Source organism: Haemaphysalis longicornis, unplaced genomic scaffold, assembly GCF_048455015.1.
Source record: "Haemaphysalis longicornis isolate Haplotype H1 unplaced genomic scaffold, Haemaphysalis longicornis Haplotype H1 scaffold_9, whole genome shotgun sequence".
Lineage (NCBI taxonomy): Eukaryota > Metazoa > Arthropoda > Arachnida > Ixodida > Ixodidae > Haemaphysalis > Haemaphysalis longicornis.
Window position 1 is genome coordinate 67266420 of NW_027526460.1, and position 27841 is coordinate 67294260.

General features: G+C 44.4%; 1 long non-coding RNA gene across 1 annotated transcript; it reads right to left on the reverse strand.

Moving 5' to 3' along the window:
- Nucleotides 1–25: 25 nt before the first annotated feature.
- LOC144152107 (uncharacterized) lies at nucleotides 26–27739 on the reverse strand. The gene is made up of 5 exons (XR_013319057.1): nucleotides 27492–27739; nucleotides 13955–14106; nucleotides 10963–11045; nucleotides 893–973; nucleotides 26–165 (listed from the first exon to the last, which is right to left on the reverse strand). It is a non-coding gene; the product is annotated as an uncharacterized LOC144152107 (long non-coding RNA).
- Between the last annotated feature and the right edge of the window lie 102 nt (nucleotides 27740–27841).

Sequence of the window (27841 nt, forward strand, 5' to 3'; positions counted from 1 at the left end):
CACTGTTTCGAAAAACTTTCTTTTATTTCCTGTGTCTGCGCTGGCACCACGGATGGAAAACTTGATATTGGCGCTGCGGACAATATTGATTGTAATAGCTCATACATTTTTTCAGAGGCGTGTTAACGTACTTCTTCCACACATGCATTTCACACTGCCTAGTTCCTGAAAAAAAAGTCCAATATGAGGAAACCGTTCGCATTATACAGAAAAATCAATAAAGTGTGTTTCAGAACAAATGGCTGCAGCCGCAATTCAGACACTAACCTTGTGGATTGAGCTACGATGGCTGAAGATGAAAACTGCTTTGCCAGGCATAAGGATCCTATAAACGTAATCTATTCTTACAAACAAATGTGCTGATGCGACAATAAACTCAACAAATATATCTTACTTAGTTGTGCATGTGCAATACAGTTAACGCTAGAATTTTCAAATTTGTGTAACCCTTTAAAAAAATTTGGTCTCCAGCACAAATCACGTCGCAATAAAATTTCCCCACAGCACCTAGCTTCCAGAAGTAAACATATTGCGTGAAGCTTTGTGTTTACACCATACATAATATTTACACACCACACGTCTTATTTAGCCTCATTAGTTAGAGGTCCTTGCCAAAAAACCTAATACTCTCTTCAGCGTTAGTTAACAAAATCTTGCGCAACAACACAGCTGATGTTAGCAGTTGAGGTGTGTGTTTTTGCGACTTCAGAACCTTAAAAATGATTGTGTGCAGTGAAACATGGCCTCCACATTTGCCTAAAAGTGTACGTTTTTATATAAAAAACAACTGTTCGTTATGATAAAGTAATAAAGCATTACAAATCAATGCCTCATTGTTGTTCGGCACATATTCATATGAATCGCATGCCTATGAGGAAATATTTGCGCTCACCAAAGTGGATTGTTTCGAAAATTGAACATCCCTCATCAGGAAGCCACAATATCAGCATGTACTCTCTTCCCAGTCCCGTTTCTGAAAAAAGCGAAGATTTTAAGACGTGGTTCGGTGCAAGAGGAAACAAGTTTCATTAAAAGATAACAAAACTGAATTAAATACGGTCACCTATCAATTATTCGAACATACACATGACCCCCCTAAAATATATATGTATATATATATATATATATATATATATATATATATATATATATATATATATATATATATATATATATATATATATATATATATATATATATATATATATATATATATATATATATATATATATATATATATATATATATATATATATATACGCAGTATGTTGGCAATCATGGTGAGCGCGTTCGAACAGAGCTGCGCGAATGTTCACGTTTGCGTCAGAAAATCTGCTATGTAAGTTCTTATTCCTTCGCACTGCTCTTTCATAAAGCTCTAGGGCACATTTTTACCAAATGTAAACCTTATAGCGCCCATGTATTTGAATTGATAAATGTTTTCTTTATTTTCGTTCCCACTGCTCTTTGATGAAGTTCTAGAGCCCATTAGTACCAAATGTAAACCTCATTGCGCCCATAGGTTGGAAGTTTAAACATTTTCTTTATTTTCGACGCGGGGACAACAGCACGCGCTGTTGCACAGGCAAGCAAAACATACTAACCTAAGGTCCACGAAAGGCGACGCTTTAAAAGCCGTGCTCACGTTATCGCGTTGCGGTCCTATTTTTTTGCAAAGTAATCAGCTCGCTAGGCGCATTTTTAGTAAAGTTGGTGCCAAAACGCAATGGAGAGAAACCACGTTCGCCGTAGCCATATTCGGTAGAACCGCCTAATAAAATGCACGATAGGAAGTAATGAATGAGGTGGGACATTGAAACAATTCAAATAGATTGCAAACGCTTCGTCTACATCTGAGAGGCACTTAGAAACAAGGAAAGCCCGAATAATAACAGCGTTCATGAAAACGCGTATTAAAAAAAAATGTAGTAACAACAAGCCCAATCGGCCCAGCCGGCGGGGTTAGAAAAGCTAAAGAAAAAAGTTACTATGGGCAAAAACTAAATAAGTTCAGGAATATGTCACAGCCGCCGTCGCCATACGGAACTAGGAGCATCGAGGGTTGTCGGGGTGACCTAGGTAACGTCGCCAAACTTCTATTAACTCACCGACCCCTTGGTGCACAAATAAGTGCAACCACTTCCGCTGACCGCCTGAGAAAAGGCCGCAGAGATATGTAATCATATTTTATGTAAAAACATTAAAATTAGGTTTTTCAACCGGTGTTGCACTCTCAAGGCATCCCGTCTTTTTACAGCCCAGAGTTGCCCAACACTCGGGAAGCCCTGCCGAGGGGGCACCGTTGTTCCGATAAACACTTTGTCGGCTTAGAATAGTGTTCGAATGGAGAGGGAGGACGCTAATATACCTTCAGCCGCCCTGTTTGCCAGCTGAGCTTCAAACTTGAGATTTATGACAACTACACAAATGGGGACAGCGCTGGCTGCCTTTTTCAACGCCCAGACGTCAGTGTATCTCTCGTCAGTAGGCTAACGCAACAGCTTATTCCTTCAGAATCGCACCTAAAAAAGTAAAGCGAGCAACATTGGCGCAGAATCGCTGCAGGCGTCTGCGGCAACGTCGTCCCTAGGAAGCATTTCTTGATTTCTATAGCTTTTTCGTCCGTCTCGGTGCCGTACCAATGTAAGTATGGAGTTATGCCTGCTCCGGAAGCACCCGTCATCCCGGATACCTAACAGGCTACACCAGAAAGGTTCCCCCATGCTGCGAAGGCAGCATGGTGGAAGGCAGCAGTTTAGGTAAATAAGCAGCACTCCCTCAGCAGAAAAGGATCTGGCTTTAGTAGATGGGCGGCACTTCTCATGACCGACCAACCCAACTCTCGGACCTCAGTCCCCAGCAGCTTAGAGCACGTGTCCGCATCGGTGGTGAGAATAGCAATACAGAAGAGGATGCTAAGAATCGCTGGGTCTGGGCCGGAGGCCATTGGAAAGTGACACTAACAAAGTTCAACGCATACACTCTATCCAGCGAGGCAAGCTACGCTCAACTACTAGAGGAGCTGTCGCACAATAAGTGGGTAGTTATAGGGCTACGCGAAGATAGATGAACAGGGAAAGGTGCCATGGAGCTCACTAGCTTGCATATTCCGTGCTACAGAAGACCCGAAGCGAAGAGATAGCCCGGGCAATTAACACACAAACAAATAGCAGGAAACGTGGAGGAGGTGTTCAGCATTAGCGAGAGAGTCGCGGCTGGCATGATCAAGCGAAACAAGCGGAACAGGTTAAAGAAAGTACAGGCAGGTGCTCCAAAAACATCATACGATGATGAAGCCATAGACAGATCTACGAGGATGTCGAATCGTCAGTGTAGAAGGCAACAACACAGTTCATTGTTCTGACTTGAGATTTTAACGCGATGGTCGATAAGAAGCAAATAGGAGAAAAGTCAGTGGCAAACTACAGAATGGACAATCGCAAGAGTTGAGCAGATATACTAGTGGTATTAGCAGAGAGAAATAGCAGGGCGTTGATGAACACATTCATTTGCAAACACAAGAATAGGAAAAGAACATGGAAAAGTCCCGAGAGTACAACAGAATCAAGACTGACTTGTTTTTTAGTGACAGCCTCGGTATTCTGCAAGACCTACATGTGCTAAGTTTCGGAGCACAGATCACAGAATGGTTAGATGCAAGTTAAGGCTTAATCCCGGCAGAGACAGGAGTAGACTCGTTAAAACTTAGCAGTCCCGCATGAAGACAGTCAGAGCCAATTCTCACGAGTTTAAAGTAACTTTTCAAATAAACTCGCGCTTCTAGACAAACACAACAAAAATCAGTGTAGACAGCCTAAACTAGAAACTAACACCGGCAGTCTTCGACTCAGCAGAGGTGTGGGAGAAGCAACATGTAGAGAAGAAACTAGAAAACTTACTAAACAAACGAACGAACTAAATGCAATACGTAAGAACCTGAAAGTGTCTAATATGTCAGGTGAGAATGAACCAGACCAGCTGTCGAAACTGATTGAAAAAGTGAAAGAAACGGCATTCGTGCATACAACATGCCAGCAATTGAGTAAACGATGCAAATAGGGAAACTGAGACAAAGCTAGCCATCGACAAAGGCAGGATGCATGCACTCGGAGGCGAGCAGGGTAACATAGTCCACAACATTGACGAGATAAAAAAATGTTGCACTATTCTACCCCACGATGTATACCAGTAACGTTATATGCCACGTGAAAGAGCAAGCTTAACTTGCGATGTCCCACTTCTAGCTAAAGAGAATGTTGAGAATGCTCTCAAAGTCACGAAAAAAAGGAAATCTGCAGGTGACGAAGTCATAAAAACTCTAAGCCTGGAAAACCCCGTTGTATTTTTCTCGGAAACCGTGGAGACTAAAAAAGTGTCCATAGCCTTGAAAAACGGCAGCATTATTCGCCTCCATAAGATGAGAGATCCCAATGGAATCAAGAGTTACTGATCAATCAGCCTACTCTCTGTTCTTGAAGAAGTTTTTACCACAGTTACATGTAGTCGCATAGGTGAGCGTCTGGGTTTTCAACAACCCCGAGACCAGGCAAAATTTAGGAAAGGGTTTGCAAAGGAAGGTTTGACATCCACCTTAACGTCGAAGTAGGGCTGCAAAGGAAAGCGGCACAGCCGTCTCAGAAACTCCGCAGTTGAAGAAAAATTCGTCCTGGTCCCGGATTCAAACCCAGGACCACCACTTAACCGGCGCAGTCGCTCTACCAACTGATCTAAACTGGAGGCTAGTCGCTAGTCGTTTGTAGCGCGAGAGCGAATTGATCAACAACTCGAAGTGATGCACAGATGTTAATCAACCAGATTTAGGGGAAATACCCAAGGTGGGGTATTTAGGAGAAATCCCCAAGGTGGGGTGTTTAGAGGTACAGTGTAACCCCGATAATACGACTTTCAAGGGGCCGCGAGGACGCGTGGTATGACCGGGTTGTCGTACGACCGGGGTGCGGGTAACGGCCGGCCTTGTAGGGGGTCTCAAGCGACAGGTGGGGTAAGAACTTCTTTGAACTACTACATTTACGCGTTCTCCCATGATTTCCGAACCTTTAGATGACATTCCAAGTTTTAAAAAACGGAAACGTCTATCTTGTGTCCCCTCCCTTACGTGGCCTCCGAGCTAGCCCGCCAGCACGCGGCACCTGTCCAGCCATCTTGCCCATTCGATACGGCGCTATTTATACTCCGCCAGCCCCACGGCTTGTGCGAGCGAGATAACGCCGACGTGGTCGAGCAAATTGAGAGAGGAAAAAGTGAGTTCGAAACTTACAATGCTTAGCGAAACGAACGATAGTACAATACGGAGATGAAAAACAGTAAGGCATTCCCGTATAGGGTGGAGACACCCTTTTCATGGTCCTCTGCCGTCGCTATTGGGTCAAAGTTTTAACCACATAGCTGTTTTTTCTCCCCACAAGACCCAGCAATGCGAAATGGATAAGCTTATTCAAACTTCGCGAGTAAACCGTGTTGCGGCGAAAATTATAGCGCGGTCTCTCTACAGGGCTTTTGCGGCGGCGAGCGAGTGACCCAAAATAGCGTGCCAAAATAACGTATATAAGTTGCTACCCTTCTGTGGACTTTTTATTTTCGATAGAATGCCCAGTGCCATAAAATTAACCGATTTACAAGTACAGACGCGCACCCGTCTCTCGAAGGTAGCCAAGAAGGGAGCGATGGTGGGGTCCCGAGTGCCACCGCTTGAGGTAGGGGGGTCTTCCAGGATGGAGACTTGTGCCCCTCAGGTGTCGCTTTCTGGCTGAGGCCAGTGAAAGACATTTTCATAATGGATAGTCCACATCAGCTTGTTCGGCAATAGCTGTGTAGAAGGGGCAGGTGTCATAAAAAGGGGCATGGTAGCGTGGCGGCTACGTCCGGGTCACAGCCGGTAAAAGCGCCGCTCCAACGCGAGGTCTACAAAACAAGACCCCTACCCAGCGAGCAAGTCTACTGGGGATGCCCGTTCCACAAGGTGGGATAAGGGCAAGGGTGACGCGACGGAGATCGTCCTTCCGTTGGATAAATTTTCTACGCGCGTGAATCGAAGAGCCCTGGCAAAGAAAGGAGCCGCGTGACAACGCGGCTTTGAAAGACACTGGAAAGCAGAGAGCAGAGATATAGGGAGATAGAGCATTGTGAAACGAACTTGGATCGAGCGGGCGCGAAAGGCGGGTGTTCAGTAATCACCATGGGGTTGCGTCGTATGTGTTTTCTTCTTTGTCGACGGCTTGATGGGAGCTTCAAATTCACAGTCCCGTGCCACCTGCACTTCGACGGTTTGCGCGTTGGGGTACTGCTGCTGCGAAGGGCTGCTGAAGATCAACTCCCGCTCATGAGCATCCGCTTGCTTGCTTGCGTCTGCTCAGCAAATTGTCTGGCCAGCATGAAGACTTTTGCGCATAATGCAGCGTCAAATGGGGTTCAGAATAAATGCGAGGCGGCGAGCGGTGTAAAAGTGGGGAAAACGCCGGTTTATGTGCCAGAGGCTTCGTCCTATGAAGTGGACTGCGTGCAGCGAGCGTCCTATTATCGGATTTTTAATGAATTCTTTTTATGGGTAGTTTATTGGGCTTGATAGTTAATTGTGCAGAGCGAATCGCTTCCAGAACGCTTTTTAACCGTGTCAAATGTTCTTCAAACGAGCTAGAAAATACTACGACGTCGTCTAGGTAAACTAGACATGACAGCCACTTCAGTCCTGCGAGCACGATATCCATCATTCGTTCGAACGTTGCCGGGACAGAACACAGGCCGAATGGGATGACTTTATATTTGTAGAGAGCGTCGGGAGTTACGAAAGCTGTTTTCTCACGTTCTCTCTCTTCAACTTCGATCTGCCAATAGTCAGCTTTTAAGCCCAGGGACGAGAAGAATTTAGCGTCGAGTAAACGGTCAAACGTATTGTCTATGCGCGGAAGCGGGTAAACATCGCGTTTAGTTACACTGTTTAATTTGCTGTAGTCGACGCAGAAGCGAGTGTGTTGTCCTTTTTCCTCACAAGCACTACAGGTGAGGCCCATGCACTTTTAGACGGTTGAATAACATCATCGTGGAGCATCTCTTTGACCTGGGCTTTGATGGCCTCCCTCTCTTTGGGTGACACCCTGTAGGGCGGCTGGTGCATAGGTCTGACGCATTCATCGGTCACGATTCGATGCTTCGTGATGAGAGTCTGGCGCGCACCTTGGAGGACGTGGCGAAGCAGTCGGAGAAGTCCTGTACAAAATGTTCTAAAGCTTCCACTTGAGCAGTCGGAAGTTCTTGGTTAATTTCCATAGGTATGCCCAGGTCAGCTGTGAGTGTACCAATTGATGCTGTGTTCGACGCGCCTACGGGCGTGACATCGGCGACTTCCTCGATGAACGCGATAGTGGTACCTTTTGTAAGATCTCGACGCTCATAGGAAAAATTAGTGACGAGAACTGGCGTGCATCCATTCTGCCGGCTGACGAATCCCCTTGCAACACATAGGCCTTTCTCCAGAAGCAACCGAACGTTGTCTCCGGCGATGCCGTCACAGTCCCCGAATGCGTCGCTTGTAACATTAACAAACAAGCTAGCACGGGCGGGTAGAGTGACATCGTCGTAAACAACACGTAACGCCCCGTCGTGCCTGTCTTGAATGTGGCTCGATATGGCTCTTTTTGTCGAAAAGGTAATTCTGGAGTTCAGCAGATCAATAACAGCCCCGTTTGTTCGCAGAAAATCCATGCCGAGAATTAAATCTCGCGAGCACTCCGGGAGCACAATGAAGCTAGTAACGTATGTAAAGCCGCGTATTTTTATCCTCGCAGCGCACCTACCGACAGGGGTTATTAGGTGGTTCCCAGTAGTACGAGCTTGCAGACCAGTCCAGGGGGTGACCACTTTAGTGCAGAAACCAGAGTGTCACTCATGACCGAATCGTCCGCACCGGTATCAGCCAAAGCTGCCATCGCAGGGCCGTCGATATCTACGAGTACATCGCCTGTAATAAGTCTACGATTACATTTAGGTTTCGGCTGTTCGTCGTCTTCTTGTCGTCGTTCTTGCAATGGAGGATCTTGGCGGTCATTGACGCCAGTGGCCTCACCTCCGGGGGTCGCTGGTTTCAGTTTCCCCGGCGTTCAGGGCTTCTGGAGAGTCGGTCGGAAGTACCAGAGGAGAACCGTGGGCTAGAGGACCTACGTCGAGCAGGTGACGGCGACCGGGATTGAACGCGTTGTGGCGGAAACGTGTTCCGGCGTTCGGTGATTTAGTCCGGCGGAAACGTGTTCCGGCGTTCGGCGATGTAGTCCTGTGGATACATGCTCCGGCGTTCGGCGATGTAGTCCGCGATCTCCGGCGGTCGCTGTCCGTTTCGCGGGGGTGGCGCGCGAATCCCCGCAGACCAGCTCGGCGATAATGGCAGGTACGGTAGACGTGCCCTTCCTCCCCGCAGTGGAAGCAGAGGGTCCTGTGGGCAGAGGTGCGCCACAGGTCAATCTTCCGACGGCCTGTTTGCGGCAGGCAGGGAGCGCTGCGCCGTATTACCCCCGGGGTAGACTGCGGTGCGATGGTGGCGACTGTTGGATGGGTGCAGTAAGCGGCTTGCTGCGTGGCTGCGGCGTACGAGGCTCGTGGCTCACCCTTCCACGACACGTCAATTCGTTCCGATGCCCGTACAGCTTGCCTTACCTCCTCCCTCACGATTTCCGCAATGGGCACTGAAGCCGGTGACACAGGTTCCTGCTGCAGTTTCTGGAGCTCCTCGTGGACAATTTGCCTTACGAGCTTGCGGGGCCCAGGGCTCGCCTGTTCGGTTACACAGGCTTGCTCGTGGTTGTACTGCCGGGACCTTTGGTGAAGTGTTCTTTCAATTGTTGCAGCGTCACTGACAAATTCCGCAACCGTTCTCGGGGGACTCCGTATCAGCCCGGCGAAGATGTCCAGCTTTACTCCGCTCATGAGGTGCCGGACCTTCCTGTCTTCTGTCATTGCAGGATGTGCGTGCCTAAAAAGACGGGTCATATCCTCGGCGTACGTGGTGACGCTCTCGTTCGGGCGCTGATTTCTGGCTTGAAGGGCAGCTTCAGCCTTTTCCTTACGGTCGCTGCAAGCGAACGTCGCTAGTAACCGCTGACAAAACTCCACCCACGACGAAAATGTGGATTCGTGGTTCTCGAACCACGTTCGCGCACCTTCCTCAAGAGAGTAGTACACCTGTCGGCGTTTACAGTCATTGGCCCAGCCGTTGAACGTGGCGACTCGTTCGAAATGGTCCAACAACTCCACGTCTTCGTAGGCTCGCCGTAGAAGACTTTTGGTGTACGCGGTTGTTGCACCACGTACTGGAGAAGGGCGTCAGTCGAGTTCACGTTCACAGCGCCGGCGTTGCGTCCTGTCAGCTTGGTTGCCCGATCAGGCAGGAGGCCGCACTTTGCCGGCAGTCCGAGTAGGTGACGGCTGGTCCGCTCGTGAACACGCGACCCTCAGACGGGAACAGGCCTTGATAGTTGGGGTATTATGTACCCAGCACACTCCACCACTTATGTAACGGTGAACTCACACGTTGAGGGTTGTACCAGGTGGAAAGAGTGAGTTTATTCTGAAAAGGCGAACTTGTGCCCGACAGAAAGCCAGTCAAAGTCAGCTTCGACTTCTTTCTCGGCTTCTTCCCTCGGCCCCCAAGCGGCCCGAAACCTTCTTCTTCTTTGATGCATTATCGAAATCCCTAATAGGATTCAACCTTACAGTCGTGGCAATAGGTGTATATATATACATATATTCAAGGGGTGTGTACGACATCGACACACTCAGAAAAACATTAAACAATTAAAAGTTTACTGACGTTTCAGGCAGAGGACTTCCTTTCTTCAGAGTATTCTGAAGAAAGGAAGTCCTTGTTTTGTGTCACACTTGCCTACCCCCCTTGCTTGTGGTTTTAGTTTGTCAGGTTAATTCTGAACAGTTCCGTCTCGCAGACGCCGCTTGTGGTGGAGATACTGTAGCTTCCCTGCAACCAACCGTACCAGGAACGGGAAAAGGGAAAGTCAAGACAAAGACAACATTTAAAAAGCGAGAAACAACTCCTCGAGTCACTTAAGTCCACTTCCATGCTTTGAATGTGAATCTTGCAGTACGTGTTGACCACTTACTTGGTGCGACATTATTTGCGTCTCTTTCTTCGCTTCAGTTTTTTTCTTGCAAAAATTACTTCCTTTGGCTCTTTTTGCCACGCCAAGTTTCTGTCTGTTTTTTCGCTTGCGACTCTTTGTGTTACGGCACAAATTACGCAAGCAGGTAGACTGTATATGCCCCAGCTTTCCTAGGAGCAGATTTCTGCACGACTGGTGTTCAACTTCTACGGAGTTCTACTGACGTTGAATTACCTTCAGGTATCACGCCGCACGCACTATTTTACCAATTTTCCCTTTTCAATCCACAGAATCTGAATTCAGGCGAGCGGGCTATTTTGGCCCTGAAATCGTAAGACCGAGGGCCAATCCTGCAAAGGAACAATTATCATATCTGCTTTCTTCTAACGCGCGCTATGTTCTTGGAAAGCGCAGTTCGTAGAGTATTGTCTGCTACTGTTGAGGCCCGGTTTCTTATTCCACCAAATGAACAGGTGTTGTTTATTTCTGTACTCTTTTAACACCCGGTCATTTGGGTTGACCGGTTAGCAACGGGCATTTTTGCAGAATGGGCCTGTTAAGTAATTCGGTTTAAAATAGCAGTCATGGATATCCAGCGATATCCAGGATTCGGCCGTGCAATAACCAATAGAAGTCAAGCAGTAGAACAAACCTTCTCCCAGCTTGAAGTGGTGTTCTAGAAAGTGCCAACCAGTAGCGTTGCTAGATGTTCATTGTGCATGCTGATGGTACCAGCAGGAACACGATCGAGAATGTTATAGATGCACTCTTTTCCTTAAAATATTTATTCGTGACATACAGGAAGAATGTTTCAGGCTAGACACCTTATTTCACTTACCTGGGTGTCTATACGTAGTCAAAGTGGGCCCAAACAGCCGCGGAGGTCGTCCGTGAAGAATCCCAACAAATTTTTGGTGGTGTCTACGAAAAAAAACCAAATGTCACCCAGCCAGTTACAAAATTTTAGTTGAGCAGATGTACCGAATTCGATGTTAGCACAAACTACCAGCTAAATATCAAGAATAAATCGCCGCTAGTTAGCGCTTAGCTTATTTGACTAGTAAAGCAGTTGCGCGTATTATCGTACATCACATCTATCTTGTTCGATCATTAAAAATTAAATAATGATTATATGCTAATATTTTACGAGTACACCGTTGCATTCTAGTCACCTCCTGAGCAAAACTGAGGCCCTCCAAATGCATCGCTCCGATGTCACATGTGGATACCTCTACGCTTTTCCTTGCAGCAGCCCCGCCTGAGAAAGTGCGCCGTCTTCAACGGCCACATGGACGTGCACTTTCCGGAACTGCCTTTTTGTAGAGAAACCGGGAACATTGTTAGCATAAACAATCGGTTAACGGGCGATGCATCTGTCTCACGGTCATCTCAAAAACAGAAGTTAACAAAAGTTCCTAGCGCTCTGGTCTGAGGCTATCATGTGCCATGGGATGAGCACGACGTCGCGGATTCGATTCCTGGCCGCGGCGGTCGCTTTTCTCATGAAGGCGAAAAGCAGAAACGCCCGTGTGTACGCGATTTCGGCGCACGTCAAGAGCCCCAGGTGGTCAAAATTAATCCGGAGCACTTCACTACGGCTCGCCTCATCGCCTCCGTTGCGTCGGCACGTTAAACCCTACAATCAATCAATCAATCAACCATGTGCCACGGATGGTAGATGTTGAGCCAGCATCACTAGAGCGCGTGGATAAAATGTATCTAGAGTACACTCAAAATGGTATTGCTTACGACAGAACCGGATATACTTGCGTCTGCCCTTCTGTCTTTGAGCGCTCAGGGAAGCGGTGTTTTACCAGCACAGTGGTGTTTGAAACATTTTGGCGAGTACTGAAATTACGCCATTTCCTTTATGGTTGACTTGTACTATGGATCAATGGGGGCGGCTCAAGAGAAGTGTCTTTGTGCTGCATCTTGAAACAGAATAAAGCAAACAGGCAAGTCCGTCGTCTGTACAGGTAAGGGGCAGTTTACACGCGTCAGGTAAGAAACGTAATGTCGCTGCTTTTTGTGGTACTGCCGGCGTCAGGCTAGTTAATGAGGCAGGTTAAATTATTCTCTACCACGGACGATGCACAAGTTCTACTTGGAGGCATGACATGCTTGTAACCCTACACAAAAACTTGTATATTTTTGCCAGGGTGGGTGCTCACTTGAGTGCACAGATGTAAACGCCAAGCACTTATCCAACGAATTGGGCATCTCGCAATTGCACGACAGCCATATCGAAGTTGGGAGAAGGTAGCATGCACATGCAATTTCGCTTTTTTCAGAGCGAGGCAAAAGAACCAGAAGAAAATTGTCAATCTGTAACTGCCGAAAAACTGAAACGTAGAAGCTCGTAATTACAGTAATGTTGTTAAAACTGAATTAATTTTTTTTGCAATATCTAACAAAATCTCTTACTGCTCTATTGGCAGAAAATAGAATAAGATCGGCATTCACCTTTTAATGAGCATTGAATGGGCCACAGTGACTTGTGCATTGCCGGAAATTTAGCGTTTGCTCTCTGTTTATTGTACTTTCTCAATATCGTTTCTTGTGACATTGAGTTACAATTTCTGGTACTAATTTTTTTTCTCTTCCTGTTTGTTTAAAATATTTAAAATAAAAGATACAAAACGCAGTTTGAGAAGTTGTAACGTCGACTGTCAGTAATAAAAGAATACACCAATTTTGCGTAGGTGGTGCGTACGCGATCACCGCTGTTGGGTTAAGGATGCAATTCAATAAACTCAACACACGCGTTCATTGCGAGAAAACTAGATTTTCGATTAATGAAAGTGTCGAATTTTAATGAAGGGTAAAATGCCAGAATTAAGGTTTATTGCAAGATTCGTGTCACCGGTTGCATTGGGCATTTTGTTTGGTCTTTTGGCTATTGCAATATTTCTGCCATTGTTATATTTCTGTCAAAATACGTGGCGTGTATGATGCCTTTAAAACATGTTTTCAAAAACAGTCTATTCTTTAAAAGATTTACTGTACAAAATTTCGTATTCCTATTTCCTATTCGCAGCTAAATCCGCAAAGATGGTTATTGAACCTCGTTTTGTGCTTTCATAAAATTTTCTACATCCGCGTTGATTCCTCATTGAGATGTATCTTGCATTTCCTATTTCCCCAATATGTGTTTTGTGGTGTAGAAATACCAAAACTGATCTGTCTCAAGCTTTTCCTTATTTCAATATATGCCGCTGTTGGAAAAGAAAGAGCAATTGCTATTAGTCCGGGAAATGACAAAAACTGGGAAATGGCAATTACGAACTTATAAATTTATCTCTTATGGAGTGAATTTGTGAAATACTAACCAAGATTTGTCGAGTTTAAAGCTTCGATATTTATAAATGTACACGCGTAAGCGAGTGGTACATAGCCGTCAGATTTTATAGGTGTTACACGAACGCCAAATACAAAGGAAAAGAGGAAACATATATTTCTTTTTACCATTAAAATGTTCAGATATCTGGTAATCACAACACATTTTTCAGAAATTGCAGTTTTCTGGAACTTCCAACACCATGCACAATGAAGGTAACTCTGAATGTTCAATGTCTTATGGTTACTCAAACTGCAAGTTGTGTCGCTGCACAAAAAGAATATATTTCCGCATTCGCTTTTTTGCCCTGAGTATAAATGGGTAGTGGGCATCGGCTCATTAACCACTATAAACGCACTGCATCAACCCTGCAACGCAACCTTGTTTATGTCAACAATGTAACAAGCCAATTCTCTACATATCAAACGTACCAAGAAATTCAGAAATACAAAAAAATAAATATAATTGGTTCAGTTGCATTAAGTAAACTCACTCCTTGTTCCATTGCCAGAAAAACCGAGTGAATTCGTATTTTTTCCAGGACAAGGATATTTTCTTGAAACAAATGCATTTCGCTGGCTTTTCATGAACTTCCGGTGGGTAACTCTGCTTCACCAACCATATTCGCTTGCTGGTATTCAAGGACTGTAACAAAAGAGGTCTTCCTGCGTACAGGTCTCACAAGAACACCATAAAAATATCAAATATATCTCGGAGCGACGTACACCAAGTGGACTTGTAATATTTGAAATTAATAACCGAAATAACAGTGAGCTTAGGATGTCTAAAAAAAATGGTAAGTTTCCACTATTCACTTAAAGCGACACCTTAGGGTCTGATAATGGATCATCACTTGCACAAATAAATGTAAAAAATAGCTCTATGTCTCAAATAAATTGAAAATGGGACCATAAAGACCACATACATTTTCCAACCAATCTTGTATTCAGATTATCAATGTCCTCGCTTCTAGGCTTTTGCCTGCGTAGTTATTCACAATAAACTTTTTATATATTTATTAATAGTATTTATTTATTGAAAAATGTCGTCCATGATTGGTTTATGTAGTAAAATTTGCAATGTGAGTGTGGTTGTTCAAAACAAGCTTGTATTGACTGACTTACGGCGTTAGTGGTGGCGTACGCCTACACGCCTGGCAGAAAAGCCGACTTTAAGCAAGTGATCGGATGTCGTTGATGATGATTGTGCCCTTGATGTGTTTGCAGGTACCCACTCGAGGGGGAGAGAGAGAGAGAGAGATAGAGAGAGAGAGAGAGAGAGAGAGATTTGATTTTGAAACCTGTGTCCCAAGGACTGCTCGGCTTTTTTGTTGGGTTACAGATACTATATTCCTGACTATAGTCCTGGTTGTCTATAATCCTGGTGTGTTTTTAGTGTGACTCTGAAGCGTACTCCAATAGATCTCTTGAAGCTCCTTAGGGGGTGTGACCCAAGCCTCCCAGCAAGTAGAGCACTTTGTGACAGGAATTGGTTGCAGGGAACATCTCAAGGCGCTTTGTATGTTTCGGCATGTCCAGAGGGTGTGTTCATTGTTCGGGTATTGATCGCAGTGTGAGCATTTTGATTTGACTGGACGCCCGTCCATGTGGTGTGGTATGTGTTGTGTTGGTAGCTTGCCGGTTTGTGCTCGTCGAATGACGACAGCGTCAGGGTAGGTGAATTTTCTGGGGTAGGGTAGGTTGGTTCTCCGATCTCTGACGTCCCGTTAGTACTTTGTACGAGTCTGATGCATTTCTCGGCAGTGCTTTTTTGGGCTATAGAAGAGACGCCAGGGTATTGGGGTGCCTGGATAATAGAGAGGAACTAGCCCAGCTTGCAATTCTTCTGCATAGAGAGCAGCTGGGGCTAAGACGTGGGCCTTCTCATTCCCCTTTACACCTGTGTGTCCAGGGACCCATATCGCAGTGGTATGAAGATCGGGGTGGGTACGTGTGATGCTGGCGAGTGTGTAGCGCACGTGCATGTAGAGGTGATTCTCTTATAGACTGCGAATTGCCAATTTGCTGTCCGTGATGATGACCAGTTTTGTTTGATCCTGGTGTGCTTCTATGGCGTTGACAATAGCCTGAAGCTCCAGTGATGTCGACGATGGTGCGGGGTTGCACTTGGCTCAGTCTTGGGCAGTAACTAGTTAGTAGTAACGCATTTCCAGTTACTAGTTATCTATTTCAGTAACTTGTAATTGTAAGTAGTTACTTTTAAGTTATAAGAATTTGTAACTGTACCACTGTGACTTTTTTACAGGGCAACTGAAACAGAAAATATCGTTCCAGTTAGTTTTTTTTAGAAAAATATCGATTAGGTAAACAAAAAAAATTACACCATCTTCACGTGGGGAACCCTGATGAGGATGCGAAGCATCGTGGCGGTTCCGTGTGGTTCCATTGTCTTGCCGTTATGTTGAGTGATCTGGTTTTTACTAGCGCCAGAGGGAATTCCGCGCCCGGGTCCACACCGGTGGCAAAGGCACGCAAGTGCTGTTGTGTTTCGGTGAGTAGGCGGTGGTTCTCGAGGCGCCGAAACTCGTCCATCATGTTCTTGTCGATGTTGTCTCTGTGGTAGAATCGGTAGTCTCCGTCAGCTTTGGTGAGGTAAAGGTTGTTGACATTGGTGCACCGGCTGAGAGCAATGTACACGCCCTCCTCTTCGCAGCTTTGTCTTCTCGTTCTTCTTCTTCGGCGGTTCCCCTACGGGAAGATGACGACGGTGGTTGAACGCGAACCTATCTCGTGATGGATTCTTTGGTTGGCCAATCCCTAGGGGCATCCTGCCACAATCAGCATCAGAGGCGCTGCGGACGGGGCCGGAAGGCGCGTGGCGCTTCCGGCCACAGCTTTCCCACGGGAAATTAAGCATCCCCCTCTAAAGTTTTCAGTTCGTCGTTTCCGTTGCCGTTCAGCTTCGCGTGCCTTCGTTGTATCAGTAGCTTCTTGACGTAGTTTGAATGAGTCAAGGACATAAGGCGCGTTCGTAGCACTTGCTCCTGTCCCGGATTTGTAGCGTAGTGGGAAGAGCTCCGCGCACCTCCCGTTGCGGCCAGAGAGTCGTGGGATCGAAACCGGGCGCCGCTAACTATTTCTTTTTTGTAGTGTAGTAACGCGGAGCTGTGGGTGTAAGGAGGAGAGTTGCGCATGCGCAGTGAGCGTGTGGACGGCGCCGCCATCAACGACGCAGGACCAGGCGAGCCTATGAAATGCTCCGCATTTAATAAATGTCGGCGTACAGACTGCGCTTTCTACTTTTTTCGGACTCTGCACATTTCACTCTTCCCCAACATTGCTGCTTTCGCACTTTAGAACAGCAGATGGCTACGAGGGTGGATCACCTTTCCAGTAGAAGACCGAGGACGGCGTTCGGTCTTGGAGGGGATGTCTAAAAATATTCCTTCGTTTTGAGCGAGCAGAAACAAGAAAAGAAAACTGGAAAGTTAACCTCTGGAACGAGGGAAGCCATCGGTGACACTTTAAGGAACGACTCATCCTAAGTTAAAGTGAGTTTTGCAAAAATATTCCCTGACCCCAAGGGCGCATAAGCTAAATAGGTTGATGCAACAAAGTGGATAATGCAGAACAATTGTTGGTGTTGGGGTTGACTGCGCCCTTTTTAGGTTCCCTTCGTCTGGGGTTTTACCATGGGCACTTTTCACTGCCCGCACTCCTTCGCACGTTAATATAAATAAACTCTATCATTTAGTTTGCGAGTTATTACTTTGTTTTATACAGTAACAAAAAAGCAACGACGTTACTTTTTACAGTATCTGTAGCTGTACCAAGTTACCTTAAAAATTTTTACTGTACCTCTAACAGAGTTACCTTCTTGTCTTTGGTGACTGTAACTGTAACAGCGTTACCTTTAGCTGGTAACGGGCCCATGACTGACTTGGCTACAGCGGAGAGGACGTCGCTGTGGAAAGCTGTCGTTCTGACTTTGGGGTCTTTGTTGTACCGTCGCTCTCCGCGATCGGCTACCGGCGGCGCGCGATTCCCCCAGCTGTCCCAATCGCCCGGAGAAAGCGTAAGTTGAAAAGGGGACGTTGCCGCGTTTTTCGTCGCACCGCGGCGCGCGTAGCCCAAGGTCCATTTTCCGGGCGCGGACGGGCGCCGGGGAAGAAAACTAGGCCTGCGCAGAGTGTATGCGACGTTTAATAAAAAAAGTGACCGCACACCAACGCAGGAGAAAGGTAGAAGTTGTTACTGGTGCCATCAGGGTAGTTCATTGTGCTTTTGATTTTTCTATGTAGTCTATGCCTGGGGTTATGCATAAGTGAATTCTTTGCACAGCAGTATTCCTTTTTGCAGTCACTCATGGTTCCAAAACAACACGTTTTCCAGATTTATTTCTGAAAATCTTGTAGATGTTGTTTGGTACACACGGAACGCACGTTTCGTGTGTTCTCAGCAAGAACCAGATTGTGGGAATTCAACTGACCGTAATCCAACCATTGGTACACACCGAAATACCACTTTTGTAATTTCCTTTTTCTCCTTTAAACGTGCGGTCTTTGACATATAAAGATTATTGACATAGAACACTACTTGAAATGTTTGGCACAACTTTTACCGCGATACTGTTTACAGAGACGTGGTATACTTTAGCATCAGAAGGGTATAGTATTGACCAAATGGTTATCCGTATTTCTTCAGCAATACGCAGGGTAAACGTGCTTTTCCCGTTTATTGGCATGCATGCTTGCATATACCAACGCAGAAGGAGACTTCCAGTCAACCATAAATGGGCGTGCTCTAAGTTATGTCATTAAAATCGTTACCGAGGTACGATTGCTAGTTCTCTACTCAGGGAGTTTAGTATAATATCCCGAACAACTTACTTACGGCCGATGTTGTGCATACATTATTAGCGATCACCTTAACTGCTCATCAAAAAAAATACCCTTAATATGTCACGCCAACAAATTATGTGCAGAAAATTACCCCAGCAAATCTATAATCTAGAATATAGAACAAATCTCGAGCTGATGGTCGCACCACTATACAATATCATGCAGCGTTGTTGTCACCCAGTCTAAGTGTCAGCGCTCCGACTGGGCCACTTCGTACTAATGGCCAAATGATCCGAGGAGGGGGTGCACGCATTGTCAGGGCGCTTGCGTATTGCCAGGTTGGTGCCATCATAGGGAGCTATACTTCCTTGAGCACAAAAGCGGTGAAGAGTTCTCTGACGGTGACTGTGATGTCTGATGTTTGTGACGCCATTTCATCCGAGGCATTTACGCCACTGTTGTACCGCCCAGACTCGGCGACAAAGTTTGGCTCTTCTGTGATGCTCCTAATGCCCTCGTACGACATTACCAAAAACCGCTCAGGTTGGCGAACGTTTTTTATGCTCACATAGACACATTGGGATATTTCAGAAAGTTAACAAATGGAAAGCTCAAATTCATGAACAAAGACATGTCAATCAATCAATCAATCAATCAAGCTTTATTTCAGGAATGTATACATTTACATGAATAAAATGTTACAGTACAGAGGAGGTCCCGAAGTTAGAAAACTGTCGGGGGCACCTCCGTTAGAGAATAACTCTAGTGCAATAAAAACGCAGCAAGCAGTGAAAACGCTTTGTACGAATTAAAGAATGGGTAACATTTCATAACAACAAGGCAAGAAAATTTCTGTGTAGCAGCACGTGGTATCGTAAGTAAAAGAGATACTAACATGGTATAAATAAGAAACATGGCACGATGGTAGAGTTTAGCAAACAACACGTTTTGTGATCAGGTACTCTTTAAAGAGTTTGCGAAACGAATAGAATGTGGGACATAACTTTATTTCAAGTGGTATGTTGTTCCAGACGGATACACCTGTATATTTAAGAGTTAGTTTTCCATAATTGGTACGCACTTTATGAAGAAGGAAATTGTGACAGGCTGAAAATCTGGTTATTAGTATTGACAAGATGTTGCGTGGATAGCCCTGAAATACATAGACGATGATAAATAAGGCGGTACATCAGTATAGCTAACTTTAGAGTGAATAAATGATTAATTGGAAGCACGTAAAAATGAATAAAAAGTGGCGTAGAAGGCGATTGAAATGGAGCGAAGGCGATCAGACGTAGTGCCCGCTTCTGAAGATGTTGAAGGGGCTCTAGGTGACTGGCATATGTATTACCCCAGGACGAAATGCAATATGAAAAATGGCTATGAATATAGGCGTAGTATAATGATAAAATAATGCGTGACTGAAAATAAGGGCGGACTTTAATGAGAACAGGAATCCCAAAAGAAGCTTTTTTTAATATTGAGACGTAAGGGATAGTTATATTTCAAATGTTTGTCCAGTACTACGCCTAAGAACTTCACGTGATCCGATACAGAAATAAATGTGGTTATTAAGAGATACGGAAACTGGTGTAGGAAATGTGTTCTGTGCGGATGAAAACACTACAAATGTAGTTTTTAAAGGATTCATATAAAGATGATTGTTAACACACCATTGATAAATATTAGAGATATCGGAGTTTAAGCTTCTTTCAAGTTCAGTACTTGTTTCCTTGGATGTGAAAATAGTAGTGTCATCGGCGTATAGAAGACAGTTAGTATGAATAAGGGAACTAGGTAAGTCGTTAATAAAAAGTAGGAATAGAAGAGGGTCTAAGATTGAACCTTGAGGGACGCCCTTGGTAACCGGTTTAGCAGATGACGCAATGTTTTGACATAAACTACCTGTGATCGATTTGTTAAATAATCTCGAATGAACTGCAAAGGGGGACCCACAATTCCGAAAGACTCAACTTTAGTAGAAGGATTCGGTGGTTAATTGTGTCGAAAGCATTAGTGAGGTCAATAAAAACTGCCCCAGTAAGTAACCCATCGTCTACGGCTTGTTTAATTCGGTCAGTAGAGCTGAGCAAGGCGAGCTCGGTCGAGTAGCCAGGTCGAAAACTGAATTGGTGGGAAGAGAGTAGGTTAAATTTAAGCAGATAAGACATCAAACGCAAGTAAAAAAGCTTTTCGATTACTTTGCTAAAGAAAGGAAGTACACAAATCGGACGGTAATTATTAGTTGACAAACGATCACCTTTTTTGAAAGCAGGCGTTATTTTTCCTACTTTTAAAGCATCAGGAAATGCACCTACTTTAAACAACTTGTTTATTATTTCAGCTAAAATAGGAGACAGTTCACGTGCCACGAGCTTCATCCTAGACGGGTGAATGGAATCTAAGCCTGGCCCTTTGGTTTTAAGAGATGACATGATTTGAAAGACTTCGTCTGCAGATGTCGGACGTAAATAAAAAGACTGAGGGGAACGAGATAGAATGGGAAAAGGAAGGTCAACTAGTGAATCGGGGGCATTTGATGCAAAAGTATCACTGAAAGCATTAGCGATATCGAGTGGCTCAGTAAGGGAAAGTCCATCAAGCGTTATTTTTGATAAACACGCGGTCTCGCTGCTGTTCAAGAATTTTTTTATTAACTGCCAGTTCTTCCTGGTATCAGTACCGTTCTTTTCTATTTGCTTTTCATAATACTCGCGATTGGCCCTCTTGAGCAGCATTGAAAGTAGATTTGAATATCTTTTTAAGCGTATTTTTAGAGAGCTGTTTGAAGGCTGAAATTTTAATTTTTTCCGCATGTTTTCTTTTTTAGATATGGAATGCAAGAGACCAGGAGTAATCCGTGGGTTTCTAGGCGTACGAAATCAATGTGTGATGGTGCTTGCGGTTGTGCATTCTGCAATGAATGCGCTTATTTTTGCCGAAAATTTATTAAACGCTACCTCACCACATTCTTCTCGTGCAACAAAGTCCCAGTCAGCACTACGCACTGTCTCAACAAATTCCGCTGAATTGAATACAGTCTTGGTATTATGCTTATTTTTTGTGGAAATACAGGCATCAAGACAGAAAAATACAGGATAGTGGTCGGTAAATAAATAGTCAATAACCCCGGACTTGGAATCAGCAAAGATATTCGACAGTACATGGTCGATTAATGTGTTAGACCCATTCATATCACTTCTAGTCGGAGAGTGAATCAGAGAATGTAGGCCAAAACTAAGAAAACAACTAACATATTCCAAACAAACTGGAGTGTTAGTATCAAGGATATTTATGCTCACGTCACCGCAAATAATAATGTTTTTGTTTTCCATGGTTAGAGTAGCAAGGATTCTTTCAAGCTGCAGGCAAAACTCGGAATTCGAGGATGAGGGAAAACGGTAGATGGATGCAATGATTGTATGGCGATTGTTCAATGGTCGAGCAGAAGCTTCTACTTCAAGCCAAACAGACTCACAATTAATATTGTCAAAGAACAGATCCTGACGGCGCTTGTATGGTATTGATGAAGTTATTAGTACAGCAGATCCGCCACCACGATTTCTGACACGGTGACAATATTCAGATTCATAGCCTGGCAAAGCATATTGATCCCCTTCGTCTGCCGACAGCCACGTCTCTGATAGGCAAATAACGGAAAATGAGTGTTCGACAATGGAAAGGAAGGCTACAAGGTCGTCATAATGCCTACGAAGGCTACAAGTGTTTAGATGCACGAGCGAGAATGCGGGTGATTGCTCAAGAAGTTGCTTTGCTTCAGTGCAAGAGAGGACATCGGAAGCCATAATGAAACCAAAAGTGCTCCTTAACCAGTTGGCATGCCTACGATATGATTGTCAGGTCATCCGTGTCAGCGATGCGATACACTTTACTGTCGTCGGTTTTCCTGGCCTTGATAACACCGTTGTCTGTCCAGAGGTATTTCCAGTTTTTTTCTTTCTTTAGGGTCAGAGCTTGCGCGAACAGGCGTTTTTTTTTCTGGAGTGAGGTGGTCGTTGATAAAAATGGGTTTGTCTTTTTGAGATTGAATTCCAATGTCGGAAGTGTTTAAACGTGCCTTCTGTGCTTTTCCACAGAACTCTGCCCTCTTGGCTCTCGCGCAGAATCGAGCAATTATGTGTGGTATTCCGTTTTTGACAGGGACACGATGAACGATGTCAATGTCTGCTGCCCCGATAGGACATTTGCTTTGTTCCCGATTTCCTGCACAATCTCAAGGCAGTTCTCACCCTTTCGGACAGGCACTCCTCTTATTTCCACGTTGTTAGAGCGTGAATATTGCTCAAGTTCGCTCAGACGTTTAGCCAACTCCTGGTTTTTAACCTTCAGGGACTTGTTTTCTTTGATCAAATTTCCGTGTTCCTTCTTCACGCCTTCACATACCTCATTCAGTAATTTCATACTTTTACGCATCTCCGCCATTTCAACTCGAAACGCTTCGATTTCTTTAGCCAGCTCAGCGTTAGTCGTGTGTACCCTCATTACGTGTGTCAGCGTGTGTGCCCTCATTACGCTTAGCATATTATCTGATGTTTTGTACATGGCTCTCTGAATTTTGTACATGACTCTCTGAACGCCAAACCTAAATCATAACTTTTGACTAAGTGGAACCTCTCCTCTGGAAGACATCGTTGCCTCCTTGCTGCCTCGTAAGAAAAGCCGAAATTAATATGGATTATAATATATAGACGGGAGTTTAAGAAAAACGCTCGACAACTAGGAACGACAATCCAAAGAGTTCGGTTTTTTTCTCGACTAAACTCGCTGACAGTTTTAGGGATATTCAAAGCGTGATCATCCAGTGTACCACCGGGAAAAAAATTAAGAGGCGAATCGCATTATGGCATTCGTTGTTTTAATTCAAAACGAAAGAATGAATCTATTCGGATGCATAAAAGATGAAGTAGGGAATTATCATCAGAAGGTGCGATTCGAAGACAAATACTGGTTGAGGGTCCGGGCTGTCGAGAAACTTTTCCGAGACTGAAGAGAAACCTTACCACCAACAGAGAAAAAAACTGTTTAAACTTTGCACGCCTCCCCTTTATGGGTCATGGGGCACCTGGGGTTCAGTTTTAGTTACCGCTGTACCTACAACACTATTTCTTGTGATGGGGTGACAGCGTACTCTCCTACAGACGCCAGTGCAAGACCCTCTCTGAGCATGTTCATAATACACCCATGCGATTGCGACGTGAACAACTAAACCGCATCTCTACCCTTATCATTTCCAAAGCTGGTGTAAATTTAGAATCTGAAACACTGCGCCGTAACTGTACTCCGTCTGGTGTCCGTCCTTTGAACAGGATAGCATCTTCTAAACAGACATCAAGACAACGGGTCGTGGTGGCGTTTGTGTCACCGCAGAATTGTCCCCTCTTATTATTGGTTGTACACTTTTCTGCCAACGCATGTTCAAATATTGTACTGTGCGTTTTCCAAAATCTTCATGTTTTTTTATTTAAACGATATATCAGTCACTTAACCTAAACTCTCAATTTCGAATGTCTTTGCAACCCGAATTGGAATAAAATAACTCCACTTTTCTTCGCATTTAAACATTCATGCTAGGTAAGTTTTACGTCCCTCCTATCGGTTATGTCGTTAGTTCAAGAAATATTCTCTATTCATATTTACCCAGTGCTGGAAATTTCTATCTTTATTGAGACCTTCTCATAACTAGAGAGCTTAATTCACGAACTCTAGGCTAGGCTGTTCTTGATGTCATTTAACTAGCTACATTATTCCATAGCCGTTCAGAGCTTCTACAAAAATTACCGGCGAGGAAGTTGCTATTTTTTCGGATTTCAAAATTTTTGGAAATGGGTAGCTAAACATTTTATATGTGTATTTCCATAAACTCCTACCCGTTATGGAGGGTTTCAATTTCATGAGTCGTTCATGTGTTGAAGTAGAGTTCAAAGCCAGGTTGTATTTTATATTTGAGGAAGGTTTGGTGTAAGTCATGTGCCCCTTTCTAGTGAATGTGCGTGTCGGTCTTTTACTTCAAACCCTTGGTTTACAGGTCATATAAAGCTAGATAAATGAAACCTTAGGTCTTCAAAGCTGTCTAGGGTTAAAGTTATACATTTCATTTGCCAGACTACTAGCAAGACTTACGCACCAGAAATAGTGACAACGAGAAAACGATTGTAGTGCACAATACCTTACCAGGCCAGTTAAACTATGACCAAAAGCAGCAGTTTCATCACATTCCAGATAATTCAAATGACAACCGGAACCAAGTTAACAATGACATCATCTAGCCGACAGAACAACAAAAAGGGCCTCGCATGCCATTATTGACGGTTCGCACTTGTTGGAAACGGCTTAGGCACAATGTTAGTTCTGATGTTTCCTATCAAGAGCACTTAACCGCCTGTGCATGTCTCTGTCCTCCTGAGAAGCTGTCACTCCGGATATTTTGGTAGGGTCAGTTGTTGTGGAAGAAGCAATCAAGTAACATCTAATAAATTTCGCTCCTGTCACGACAAACAAGTTACCACCTAAATTTAAAAAAAACTAGTGGTTATCCAGTCGACCTTTCTTCTTCCCAGTTACTCTCACAATACTGCGGTGAAAACATATTAGTTTACATTTGAAAACTTAGGCGTTACTGTTTATTGACTACTGATGGTATGCCAGCTGACATGCATGATTAGGGGTGTTCATCGGTGCCATCTGTACTCAGGAAATTACATAAACATACTTTGCAAACTCACATATTCTCCAACAGCGTTTATATAAATATATACTTTTTATTAGGCAAGTCTTTCAATTTTGCAGCCTGGCGAATCTATGCATTTTCAGTCTTTAGCCAATACACACAGCCCTATGCCTTCATGTAGGCAATCATGGATCGCATTTGTCCACTTTTCAAGTGTGCCTCGTGTATCTTCAATCAACGCCCAGTAGAAATACTGCTCCTTTTTAACTAAAACTCACATGCAAAAAAACATGTATTGTCATACCATCCCCGCTTTCTGTTACATTGGCCTGATTTTATTTGATAAGTGGGTTAAGGACATCCTTAAATGCATTATGTATCAAACACGTTTGAACATGCAAACAATACGTACCACGCAGTAAAACAGAAATCAAACGATTACCCATACATTCTGAAGGGTTTAAAATCATCCTTTTCAGAGTGAAGTGAGAGGCTCATCCAGATGAATGTTGTCCATAAGTCAGAATACAATATTGTAAAATTCTGACAGAGTTAACACACTAGGAAAGTTCGATCAGTGCATTTCTTTGTTCTTCCTTGCTCACGTAAGCATGACTATGTTGGATGTTCTCGACACAAATGCCAGAGACGTAATCTCCTCCATTACCAATGATAGCAAAAATTATCAAAACGTTACGTATCTTCCCTATTTGTCTCATATAATAAGCATATAGCGTTTTAAGAGAGGTGATTTACTCCGTAGGGCCACCGCAAAAATAAAGCAGAGATTGCCATTGAGGTGTTGCGAATGCACTTCGATCACTCAGAAATTTCAGTATAGAAGGTGCAATTATGTGGAAAAAACTGGTCTATGATTAGAAATGAAACTGCGCTAACCATAACCGTTGGAGCCGCTGATGAGATTCAACACTCATAAACAGTTGGTTAGTGCTTCTGAAATTTACCACGTCATTTGTGTGTGGACTGGAGATTTTATATTTTTTCGTGATTACATGTTTTCATAATGACTATTTTGTTGTGTATCCTATGCGAGTAAATTGCTACCTATGTTACGATTTGGGGCAATGAAAAACTAGTATTATAAATTCGCATTAGTGCATATAGGGTAAAAACAAAGGACTCAGGTTTACTAATGATAAAAAGGGGTTCCCATTTCTTGGTCTTATGTAAAAAAATAGAAAAGGGGGTTGGCACATATTTGAGTTATGTAAAAAGTGAAGGAAGCTCACACCAACGCGTAAGACTTGAAGGTAGCGAAGCTGTACGCAACCATGACCATCACGATAGCTTAGGTCCACGATTGCAGCCGATTTGCTTCTTCGTTGCTGCAACGACGTTTCTTCACCTTTGGTGGCATAGGCGCTAGGTTTAGTTATTCTGCCAGCTATAATGATTGGTCATTGAACGGTGTGTGTGCTATATATAGCACGTTCACTACTCATGATTTAACTGCTCGTCGGCTCCCAAAACCGGCAGGCATTCCTGCTGCTGGCGAGCGGTATCGGTTTAACGTTGCTGGTAGCGCTCGCGCACGCACGTTCGCCCGGTTCCGTTGAAAAGATTCTATGTTTTGCGCACAATGAGGTCATTTGGCAACATTTTTTGTGGCCACGTGGGGCGTGTTGACTCTCTGGATTTGTTTCCGTTCTCAATCGGCAGCGCGGCAAGCCTCAAGGCGACCGGCCTTCTCTTCGGACGTGGGGACGACAAGTAGGCACCCCATCCCTGCGTCTGAGTGGCCGTACTTTTAAGACGCATGTAAAGGCCGAACACAGAGCTCTATAGATTGAGCGGAGCCATCGAATGACGCGAGCACCGTGATTGCAATATCGAAATTGTTGCTATAATTAGGCTGGAGATTTTTCGCCAATCTTGGTGAATCTCTCTGAGTGTATGTGTTTTGTACAAATGCTCCCTAAGTGGGTAAGTTTGCTGTGACAAACGTGTTCCGGAGGTGCAACTAGCGAGTGACGTGAGCGGTGTGATTGCGATTGTAAAATACTGCCACGTTTACGCTTGAGTGCTGTTTTGGCGGGGGGGATCTTGGCCAATCCCTAAGTGGGTATGTTTGGCGTCGTAACAAACGTGCTCCGTGGGTTTACCGGCTTGGCGGTCCCCGCTGGGCACGAGCTCATGTGTGCACGCTCATGGGTGTTATTCTTGGTTGTATTAAATGCCCGGTGGTAGCCGCGAGGTCAGCGCTCACGAGCGCGCTCTCGAAAATTTCGGTATTTTTACCTGTGGATACGAAAAATTGAGATTTGCTACAGAGCTTTGCTTTTAAAAACCTTGTTCTAGCATTGTAACAATACCTAATATTTGGGCGAATTAACAATACTAAGATACAGTGCTTGAAATATGCCACAATTTGCAATGTTTTGTCCTCTTGTACCTCGCAAGTTCTGTTGCTGCTAACTATACGAACCATTCCTAGTTTTTGCAAAGGGTATAACTAGTCATTCCCAAAAAGAAATTACGCGAATAAAATTTGTGGAATTCTTGCCCGTGCAGAAAACTTACGTCATAAAGGTCCCGCAGGTTTGGTCTATGTTGGCCCAGAGACAGATCCAGAAGGCACAAAAGCAAGACAAACCGCATTATAAAATATTTGTTCAACGGTAAAACTGCATGCTTTTTTGAGCTTCGCTAAACGGCAGTCAGGATATGTAACTAATGCGAATACAGTTAAGGACGGCTTCCTTTAAATTTGGTTTATACAATATTCTAGGCAGCATTGTTTTCTCGGAATGTCGTGTCACATGTGTGAATGCTTGTGCGACATGCTCTGGTCTTGAATTTGAGACAAGCAGCTGCCCGGTGGGAGTTGCATGGACCGCAATGTTTTATTTTATTCGTTTAGAACAATACCC